At 43.3% G+C, this 11,715-nt stretch overlaps 1 pseudogene; it reads left to right on the top strand.

The window, feature by feature from the left end:
* Positions 1-8,346: 8,346 nt before the first annotated feature.
* LOC105521393 lies at positions 8,347-10,660 on the top strand (annotated as a pseudogene).
* Positions 10,661-11,715: the final 1,055 nt, after the last annotated feature.

The raw sequence follows: 11,715 nt of genomic DNA, 5'->3' as shown, positions 1-11,715 counted from the left end.
AAATTAACCCAGAATAGTGCTGCATGCCTGTAGTCACAACTACTACTCAGGAGGATGAGGCAGCAGAATTCTTTGAACCCGGGAGGCAGAAGTTGCAGAAAGCCGAGACTGTGCCACAGCACTCCGCCCTGGGTGACAGAGTGAGATTCCGCCTCAAAAAAAAAGGAAAAGACAAAATACTTAAATGACTGACAATATTAAAATAAATAGCTATAAAAGACAAATCTAAAAGTTACTGAATCATGGCATCTCAAAGTTGAAGGAACTTTAGTGTTTCTTTAGCCGTATGCTTTTCAAAATGGGACATGCACATCTGGAGATATGCTTATTTTTTGAGGGTGCAGCAATTGATCAAGGGTAAGTTGAAGCCACAGGATGGACATGCCATGCTTTCCTGGAACATAAAAGTTTCCCAAAAATTAGAGGAAAACATTATTTTTATTTAATAAATTATTTAGAGACGAATGTAATATGCACGTTAATTTCCTGATACTTATGTCTTTTCCCCACTTTTTTTTTTTTTTTTTTTTTTTGAGACAGAATCTCACTCTGCCACCCTGGCTGGAGTGCAGTGGTACAATCTTGGCTTACTGCAACCTCCATCTCCCAGGCTCTCCCACCTCAGCCTTTCCAGTGGCTGGGACCACAGGCACCCACCACCACACCTGGCTAATTTTTGTATTTTTTGTAGAGATGGGGTTACGCCATGTTGTCCAGGCTGGTCTCGAACTCCTGGACTCAAGACATCCACCTGACTGGGCCTCGCAAAGTGCTTGGGTTACAAATGTGAGCTACCACACCGTGCCTTTCTTTTCCCCATTATTATCTTCTACTCTCATGAGAAAAGGAAAAGGCCTCAAGACATGGAAGACTTCAACAATTTTTATTTTCCCCTGTCTGCATAGTAAACCCACATGTAGCGGGCCTACCAGTGTGATTGCTAATATAGCATCATGAAACTTTCAAAGATAAAACATAGATTCGAAGTAAGTTGATTGATTTGCAATTATACCCTCAGATGCTCAGCATTTCTTAGTTTGCTCTTCTTTATATAGACAGTTTAATGGGGAAAAACTGAGAAAAAATGATTCTCTAATTCTCTGTAAAAAGCATGAATTCTTGCTAAAATTTTTCAAATTGTGGTCTCCTACTTTTTTTTTTTTTTTTTTTCTGAGACAAGTTCTTGCTTTGTTGCTTTGTGGCCCAGGCTGGAGCGCAGTGGCGCAATCTCAGCTCACTGCAGCCTCAACTTCCTGGGCTCAAATGATCCTCCCACCTCAGCCTCCTGAGTAGCTAGGACTACAAGCATGTGCCACCACTCTCGGCCAATTTTTTAATTTTTTATAGTGACAGGATTTCACTATGTTGCCCAGGCTAGTCTTGCACTCCTAGGCTCAGGCGATCCTCTCGCCTCAGCCTCCCAGAGTGCTGGGATTACAGGCATGAGCCACTGCACCTGGCCTCTCTCACTCTCTTGTACAAACCCAGTATGGTTGGCCCTCTGTATCCATGAGTTCCACAGCCTTGGATTGAAAATAATTAAAAAACAAACAAAATAACAATTAAAAATAATACAAATTTTAAAAATAATATGGTACAGCAACTATTTACATAGCATTTACATTGTATTAGGTATTATAAGTAGTCTAGAGATGACTGAAAGTATACAGGAATATGTGTATAGGTTATATGTAAATACTATGCCATTTTATATAAAGGACTTGAGCATCCTCGGATTTTGGTATCTGAGGAGGGTCCTGGAACCAATCAATCCCTCGTGGTTCCCAAGGGACAGCTGTACCAGGATATGCATCATCCACTTTGTTACATGAGTTCAGAGGAAGAAGAAAACCATGGTAGATAGAAGCTACAATAATCAAAATAATTGAAATAATCACAAGTTTAATGATATACAGGCAGTGCTTGATTGAGACTTTGATGAATAGATAGGATCTGAACGTTTATTTATCATTCGAATAATAAAATGAATAGAAAATATTTGACTATTCATTTATCTTCATTGATGATGGGGCAGAGAATTCTGGGAAGAGAGTATAGTGTAATGAAACCAGCATGGTCTTCGAAGACACAGAGACTTGGGCCCAAGATCTGTCCCCTTTTATTTTTTCTTTGAGACAGGGTCTCACCCTGTCACCTAGGCTGGAGTGCACTGGTGCAATCAGAGGTCACTGCAGCCTCCAACTGCTCAGCTCAAGCGATCCTCCTGCCTCAACCTCCTGCGTAGCTGCGACTACCGACATGTGCCACTACACCCAGCTAATTCTTGTATTTTTTGTAGAGACAAGGTTTCCTCATGTTTGCCCAAGCTAGTCTCAAACTCCTGGGCTTAATCGATGTGCCTGCCTTGGCCTCCCAAAGTGCTAGGATTACAGGAGTGAACCACCGTGTCCAGCAGATCTGGCGCTTTCACTTAGGAAATGTATGGCATTGGGAAAGAATTCCTTCCTCACAAAGTTATCCTGATGGTTTTCTTAGCTACTGTGTGTGAATTTGAAAGCATGGCATCTGGGATATGTAAAATATGCTTGACAAAATTTCTCATCTCTCCAGGTGACAGGAACAGCATGAGCTTGCTGTCCTCACAACCTTGCTGTTCCTGTCATCTTCTCTCCAAGTGACAGGAACAGCAGGGTTGTGAGGACCTGCTTCTGATATTTTAGCAACAGTTTGACCTCAATCTGGTTTGAGTGAAGGCTCATAGTAAAGCTATGATGACATAAAATTAAGATGTTATTCATATTTTATATAATCTTCTTAAGGAAAACTCTAATAAAATCCAGAGTTAACTAACTTACATGTAGCTATAAAATTCTTTATGTTAAGGAAACCTGATTTGTCCAGCATAAGAAAATACTTTATTTCTTAGAAAGCAATATTCCCTGTTCACCTTGCTTCTTCTAAAGGAATAAAAATTATATCTCTTATAATTACAGAAGCATTTTCTCTTTTGGGGAATTTGGAGTTAGTGAGACTGAAAAACAATTTTGAGGGGTTTCATTCAGCTATTAGTTATTTTCTTACTAACTACTCTCTCCCCTCACCAACTTCTATTGAAAAACCACAGCACAACCTGGCTAGTTCATTTTTAACAAAAATAACATGACTTGGAAATTGTGCTGCTGGTGCACATCTGGACCTCACCACTTAATCCTCACCATGAGAAGCACAAGGTGAGGTTTCATTATGGCCACTATGTGAAGCCAAAGTGGGGGACTTCCCCTGGGAGTCTCCAGGGTGTACATTCCTGTGTCTGAGGCCAGCATGCTCCGGCAGTGACTCCCCAGGCCACTATTTTTGGACACCAGCTAGATTGTTCAATATGATACTTTGTTGTTTTTTGAAAGAGCTCAAAAAGGAGTCTGTGTGGGTGAAAGTGTGATTTTTGGAGTGCTTCTACTTCTGCATTCCCCGATTTTTGTTTTTCTCAGTTTACTGCCAGCCATATTACAGAACTTCTCTGGGGTATGAAGAAGTTGAGTGACAGGCCTTTATGCATATACAGGAATTACTCATTCAACTTCTGCTGTGCAGCTGCCCAGGACTCTTCAAGGATGAGAGAACAGTAAACAAGAATGTAGCAAAAATCTAGGACTGGACAAAGGGCTAAAGCAAAAGAATTATTTTTAATGGGAAAATGAACTAAGGAGCCTTCTCTGATCATGCACATATAAGATGTAGAGTAGCAGGAAAAGTTAGGTTTTGTAATCTAGCACGTAGAGATTTGAATTCTGTCTCCACCATTTCCTAACCATCCTCCTCCTCCACATTTCTTTGAATGTGTTACCTAATGTCACATGTTTCAGTTCCTCCATGTATAAAATGTGATCAAATAATAGTGATAATAGCTAATGTTTATTGTGTACTTACTTTATGGAAGCACACTGCATATAGTATCTCATTTAAATCCAAGAGGTAGGAAATATTATTATTCCTATGTTCAGGCATAAATATCTGAGGCGGCTCAGAGGTGAAACAACTATTTTGCAGGATAGCCAAAGATAACATAGGCCAGGCATGGAGGCTCATGACTGTAATCCCAACACTTTAGGAGGCTGAGGCTGGTGGATCACTTGAGGTCAGGAGTTTGAGACCAGCCTGGGCTACAGAGTGAGACCCTGTCTTGAAAATAATAATAACATAAACAAGTGTCTCAGCATGTTGCACAGAAGTTACTCTATAAATAACAACTATTTTTATAAAATATTATCTTACAATAACCGGTATATTTAATAACTGGTATATTAGAAGATGAGATATTTCAATGCCACACCTCTATAACCATTTGATCTTTGACAAACCTGACAAAAACAAGCAATGGGGAAAGAATTCCCTATTTAGTAAATGGTGCTGGGAAAACTGGCTAGCCAAATGCGGAAAACAGAAAACTGGACCCCTTCCTTACATCTTATACAAAAATTAACTCAAGATGGATTAAAGACTTACATGTAAAACCCAAAACCATAAAAACCCTAGAAGAAAACCTAGGCAATACCATTCAGGACATAGGCATGGGCAAAGACTTCATGACTAAAACACCAAAAGCAATCGCAACAAAAGCCAAAATTGACAGATGGGATCTAATTAAACTAAAGAGCTTCTGCACAGCAAAAGAAGCTGTCATCAGAGTGAAGAGGTAACCTACAGAATGGGAGAAAAAATTTTCAGTCTACCCATCTGACAAAGATCTAATATCTCAGCATCTACAAGGAACTTAACCAAATTTAGAAGGAAAAAAACCAATAACCCCATCAAAAAGTGGGCAAAGGATATGAACAGACACTTCTCAAAAGAAGACATTCGGCCGGGCGCGGTGGCTCAAGCCTGTAATCCCAGCACTTTGGGAGGCCGAGACGGGTGGATCACGAGGTCAGGAGATCGAGACCATCCTGGCTAACACGGTGAAACCCCGTCTCTACTAAAAATACAAAAAAAAAAAACTAGCCGGGCGAGGTGGCGGGCGCCTGTAGTCCCAGCTACTTGGGAGGCTGAGGCAGGAGAATGGCCTAAACCCGGGAGGCGGAGCTTGCAGTGAGCTGAGATCCGGCCACTGCACTCCAGTCCGGGTGACAGAGCGAGACTCCGCCTCAAAAAAAAGAAGACATTCATGTGGCCAACAAACACATGAAAAAAGGCTCATCATCACTGGTCATTAGAGAAATACAAATTAAAATCACAATGAGATACCATCTCACGCCAGTTAGAGTGGTGATTATCAAGTCAGGAAACACCAGATACTGGCGAGGCTGTGGAGAAATAGGAATGCTTTTACACTGTTGGTGGGAGTGTAAATTAGTTCAACCATTGTGGAAGATGGTGTGGCAATTCCTCAAGGATCTAAAACCAGAAATACCATTTGACCTAGCAATCTTATTACAGGGTATATACCCAAAGGATTATAAATCATTCTACTATAAAGACACATGCACATGTATGTTTATTGCAGCACTATTGACAATAGCAAAGACTTGGAACCAACCCAAATGCTCATCAATGATAGACTGGATAAAGAAAATATGGCACATATACACCAGGGAATACTATGCAGCCATAAAAAAAGAAGAGTTATTGTCCTTTGCAGGAACATGGATGAAGCTGGAAGCCATCATTCTCACCAAACTAACACAGGAACAGAAAACCAGACACTGCATGTTCTCACTCATAAGTGGGAGTTGCACAATGAGAACACATAGACACAGGGAGGGGAACGTCACACACCGGGGCCTGTTGGGGGGTGGGGGGCAAGGGGACAGAGAGCATTAGGACAAATACCTAATGCATGCAGGGCTTAAAACCTAGATGACGGGTTGATAGGTGCAGCAAACCACCATGGCACATGTATACGTATGCAACAAACCTGTAAGTTCTGCACATGTATCCCAGAACTTAAAGTAAAATTAAAAAAAATAAATAAATAACAAAAATTTCATCCTTCTACTTCAAAGCTTCTCTAAAAAAAAAAAAATAGAAGACGAGATATTTCAAAAATATAAGTTGTGACCATCAACAAGTTATCTGCACCCATGGTTCAACGTTTTCTGATTAGTTATGAAGTATGAGTAGATTTATGGTTCTCACATTTTGGTGTGAGTAAGTGAGTGTATAAAATTGCAGATTCCACAAATTTTGACTTCGTGCATCCCAGGGCTCTGCGTTTTTGAAAAACATGCCAATAATTCATTCCAAAGCTGGTGGTCAGTTTGGAGGCAAACTTTGGTAAGTATTGGCCTAGAAGATCTCCAAAGTCTCATCCAGCTCTAAAATGAGAAAATATATTTTTTTAAGCTGTCATGGGGTTACGGGGGAAGGAGGGCAGTTTTCAACAAATTGAAATGCCAGGGAAAATTAGAGGTGTTCCAAATTACATGGAACTCTTCACAGGGATTTTTCTCTTTGTGGGTAGATACATTCCAAAGACCAAATTCCATATTAGTTGTGTGCTCAGAGATGCAATGTAAGGTCTGATATGATTCCAAAGATTAATAGAGTAAATATTGACCCAATTAGCTCTAAAATGGATGAGGGACAGTTCCTAAGCAAATTATAGCATATTAGAAACACATGCCATCTGTAGAATTGCCATTCTCATCTCTAAAGATACTTCTTTCCAGAGAGTCTCGAAGTCCTGGAACCATGTTGGCAAATTCTTCCTCCTTGGCTCTCTTTTTCTTTTTTTTTCTTTTATTTATTTATTTATTTTTGAGACAGAGTCTCGCTCTGTCACCCAGGCTGGAGTGCAGTGGTGCGATCTTGGCTCACTGCAAACTCGGCCTCCCGGGTTCAGGCCATTCTCCTGCCTCAGCCTCCTGAGTAGCTGGGACTACAGGCGCCCGCCACCGCACCTGGCTAATTTTTTGTATTTTTAGTAGAGACGGGGTTTCACCGTGGTAGCCAGGATGGTCTCGATCCCCCGACCTCATGATCCACCTGCCTCGGCCTCCCAAAGTGCTGGGATAGGAGTGAGCCACCGCGCCGGGCTGGTTTTTTTCTTTTAGGGTCTGCACTGGTGATTGCCTTTCTTTTATGATAATCTATTCAGTCACTACTAATCAAATCACAACCCCTCTTGTTTTCATTAAACTCAGTGTCCTTAATGAGATTTGAGAAGCAAACGACATCAGCAGCTCCAAATTCTTTAGTTCACACTGCAGCCAGTTTCCCCCTCCCCACAACCCGTCGCCCCTTTTACCCACCCATCACCGATCCACACACTCCCCACCCGCATCCACACATTGGCTAAAAGTACCAATCAATGAGGGCCTTTTCACTTTGTTACCAGAGGAGGAAAGGGAACGTCAACCATCTCAGCACAGTTAGAAAACAACACCAATAACTCACTCAGTGCATGCCAGCGCTGTGGGTAATTTATTCAGCCTGCCCCTACCTCCATGCATTCAGGTTACTTTAGACCTCCCCCACAGGTTCCCTAAAGGAGGCATGGCTACAGCAAAAATTAAATAAAATCAAAATTCTCCATTGAGACAATTTTCCTGGATGTGCTCTGTAATTAGTTACTTATGCTCCATGCAAATAATCCTAAAATCTTAAGACAGACTAGAAAGGTCACATTGTGCATGATTTCACTTATATGGAAGTATTCAATTTATATGAAAATATATCCAGGATAGGAAAATCCCTAGAGGCAGCAAGCAGACTGGTAGTTGCCCAGGAGCTAGAGAGGAGGCTAGGGAGTGGCTGCTTAAGGAATGTGGGGTTTTCTTTTGGGGATAGGAAAAAGTTTTGAAAATAGAGGTTCGGCCGGGCGCGGTGGCTCAAGCCTGCAATCCCAGCACTTTGGGAGGCCGAGGCGGGCGGATCACGAGGTCAGGAGATCGAGACCATCCTGGCTAATATGGTGAAACCCCGCCTCTACTAAAAAATACAAAAGACTAGCCGGGCGAGGTGGCGGGCGCCTGTAGTCCCAGCTACTCAGGAGGCTGAGGCAGGAGGATGGCGTGAACCCGGGAGGCGGAGCTTGCAGTGAGCTGAGATCCGGCCACTGCACTCCAGCCCCTGCCACAGAGTGAGACTCCATCTCAAAAAAAAAAAAAAAAGAAAATAGAGGTGGTAGTTACACAAGTCTGTATATGCTGAATGCCACTGAATTGTATACTTTAAAATGCTTAATACTATCTTATGTCAATTTCACCTCAATTTTTAAAAATCTTGATTAAGAGGAAAACTCCTCCGCTCGGCCGGCCCCGCTAAAAGCGCTCTCCACTGCTGTCCTCTTCGACTCAACATGGCGGCCTACTGGGCGATTGGCATCCTCAGCCGCGTGCAGTTTTACAGAGTCTTCTGCTTTGCTGACCAGAACCCATATGAACCATGGAGTCAAAGGGGATGTGGCAATTATTCGAATTAACTCTCCCAATTCAAAGGTAAATACACTGAATGAAAAGCTGCATTCAGAGTTCACAGGAGTTATGAATGAAATCTGGGTTACTAATCAAATCAGAAGTGCCGCCCTTATCTCATCAAAGCCAGGCTGCTTTATTGCAGGTGCTGATATCAACATGTTAGCCACTTGCAAGACCCCTCAAGAAGTAACACAGATATCACAAGCAGCATAGAGAACATATGAGAAACTTGAAAAGGCCACAAAGCCTGTTGTGGCTGCCATCAGTGGATCCTGCCTGGGAGGAGGACTTGAGCTTGCCATTTCATGCCAATACAGAACAGCAACAAAAGATGTAAAAACATATTAGGTGCCCCTGAAGTCTTGCTGGGGATCTTACCAGGAGCAGGAGGCACACAAAGGTTGCCCAAAATGGTGGGTGTGCCTGCTGCTTTTGACATGATGCTGCCTAGTAGAAACATTCTTGCAGACAGGGCAAAGAAAATGGGACTGGTTGACCAATTGGTGGAACCCTTGGGAACAGGACTAAAACCTCCAGAGTAACGGGCAATCGAATACCAAGAAGAAGTTGCAATTACTTTCGCCAAAGGTCTAGCTGATAAGATCTCTCCAAAGAGAGACAAGGGATTGGTGGGAAAAATTGACAGGGTGCGCCATTATCATTCCATTTGTCAGGCAACAGGTTTACAAAAAAGTAGAAGAAAAAGTGCGAAAGGAGACTAAAGGCCTTTATCCTGCACCTCTGAAAATAATTGATGTGGTAAAGACTGGAATTGAGCAAGGGAGTGATGCTGGTTATCTCTCTGAATCTCAGAAATTTGGAGAGCTTGCAATGACCAGTGAATCAAAGGCCTTGATGGGACTCTGCCATGGTCAGGTCTTGTGCAAGAAGAACAAATTTGGAGCTCCACAGAAGGATGTTAAGCATCTGGTTATTCTTGGTGAAGGGCTGAAGGGAGCAGACATTGCCCAAGTCTCTGTGGATAAGAGGCTAAAGACTATACTTAAAGATGCCACACTCACTAGACTAGGCCAAGGACAGCAACAAGTGTTCAAAGGATTGAATGATAAAGTGAAGAAGAAAGCTCTAACATCATTTGAAACCTCCAGAGGAATCATTTGAAAGGGATTCCATCTTCAGCAACTTGACTGGGCAGCTTGATTAGCAACATTTTAAAGGTCGACATGGTGATTGAAGCTGTGTTAGAGGACCTTAGTCTTAAGCACAGAGTGCTAAAGGAAGTAGAAGCGGTGGTTCCAGATCACTGCGTCTTTGCCAGTAACACATCTGCTTTCCCAATCAGTGAAATCGCTGCTGTGAGCAAAAGACCTGAGAAGGTGATTGGCATGCACTACTTCTCTCCCGTCGACAAGATGCAGCTGCTGGAGGTGATTACAACCGAGAAGACGTCCAAAGACACCAATGCTTCAGCTGTAGCAGTCGGTCTCAAGCAGGGGAAGGTCATCATTGTGGTTAAGGATGGACCTGGCTTCTATACCACCAGGTGTCTTTCACCCATGATGTCTGAAGTCATCCGAATCCTCCAGGAAGGAGTTGACCTCAAGAAGCTGGATTCCCTGACCACAAGCTTTGGCTTTCCTGTGGGTGCCGCCACACTGGTGGATGAAGTTGGGGTGGATGTAGTGAAACACGTGGCGGAAGATCTGTGCAAAGCCTTTGAGGAGCGGTTTGGAGGTGGAAACCCAGAACTGCTGACACAGATGGTGTTCAAGGGCTTCCTAGGTCGCAAGTCTGGGAAGGGCGTTTACATCTATCAGGAGGATGTGAAGAGTAAGAATTTGAATTCTGATGTGGATAGTATCTTAGGGAGTCTAAAGATGCCTCCTAAGTCTAAAGTCTCCTGAGGTGAAGCTATCCAGTTCCGCCTGGCGACAAGATTTGGGGATGAGGCGGTCATGTGCCTGCGAGAGGGGATCTTGGCCACACCTGCAGAGGGAGACATCGCAGCCATCTTTGGGCTCGGCTTCCCGCCTTGTCTTGGAGGGCCTTTCTGCTTTGTGGTTCTGCGTGGCGCCCAGAAGATAGTGGACCGGCTCAAGAAGTGTGAGTCTGCCTATGGAAAACAGTTCACTCCATGCTAGCTGCTGGCTGACCACGCGAATAGCCCTAACGAGAAGTTCTCAGTGAGCAGGTCTCATGCCTCGCTCGGTCAGTGCACTAATCCCAGCCGCAGGCAGTGCTGGTTTTCCAACAGAGTGGCGTCTAGATTTATCAGAGTAACGAGAAGGAAGACAAACCCTGGCACTGGGTTTGCTCCCTGATTAAAGTGCCTTCAGCCAAAGACCATCTCTCCCTCCTGGTGAAGTCTGACTGTGAATTAGAGTTTGCACTTCCTATTGGAAGGTGGAACCCACTGTGCTCATTGTATAAGCCCTGAGGCCTAGAGTGGCAGCCAAGAGCCATCTGGAGCCATCTCTGCCTGTTCCTCCCAGGAGGCCAGGGTGGCTAGAGGTGGTGAGGGCAATTCTGCACCCAGCCAAACACGTAACAGTAAACTCTGTATCAGCGTCTCTGCCTGGCTTTTCCCTTTTCTTCTGTCTTTGCCCTTCTGGTTGAAATGCCTCCTTCGAAAAGCAAGCTGGAAGAAAGCCCTGTGCTTTGGGAGTAAGAATGCTTGTGCAGAATTCTAGGCAGCACCTTAGGGAGGGACTGTGATGACAGAAAGTGGGACCTGGTGGGCTTAAAACCACACACACCTGCCTGTGTAGATGTTTTGCCCGGGCTTCTGCTCACCGTGGTGTACCAGGATATTAAAGCTCTTTCCCCAGGAAAAAAAAAAAAAAAAAAAAAAACCTGATTAAACTCAGAGACTTCTAGGGACTGAATAGCCAGAAAAAAGAAGCAAGCAATGACTGGGCTGTTCTCTCTTCAGGTATGTTATTAGTTTGTACAATCAGAGGAGAAAATCCATAAATAAGGGTTGCAAAGATGACAAGGGCTCTGGGACCGAGAAGAAAGAACAGATACGGGAATGGGAGGAAAGAGCCCAGGATATCAATGGAAAGTTCACTTGGCCAAAACTAGGCAGCAGATGTGTAGAGGGGAACTAAAGGTGGTGAGCAGATGTATATTTTCCCTGAACAGGAGGACACGTGATAAATTTATAGTATAATTTAAACCATTACTTAATTTTTTATTATCAAAAATGATAAAAACTTGAAAAGAAAACAAGAAAATGAATGTCATTGTAGGAGGCAAAAGGTGTTATTAAAAGCAGAAAGAAACAACTTGAGCAATAAAGAAGTGACTTTAGGCCGGGCGTGGTGGTTCACGCCTGTAATCCCAGCACTTTGGGAGGCTGAGGCAGGCAGATCAC

The sequence above is a fragment of the Colobus angolensis genome, unplaced genomic scaffold, assembly GCF_000951035.1.
Source record: "Colobus angolensis palliatus isolate OR3802 unplaced genomic scaffold, Cang.pa_1.0 Scaffold11, whole genome shotgun sequence".
Classification (NCBI taxonomy): domain Eukaryota; kingdom Metazoa; phylum Chordata; class Mammalia; order Primates; family Cercopithecidae; genus Colobus; species Colobus angolensis.
Note: the sequence above shows the minus strand (reverse complement) of the source record. Positions and strands in the feature narration are given on the sequence as shown.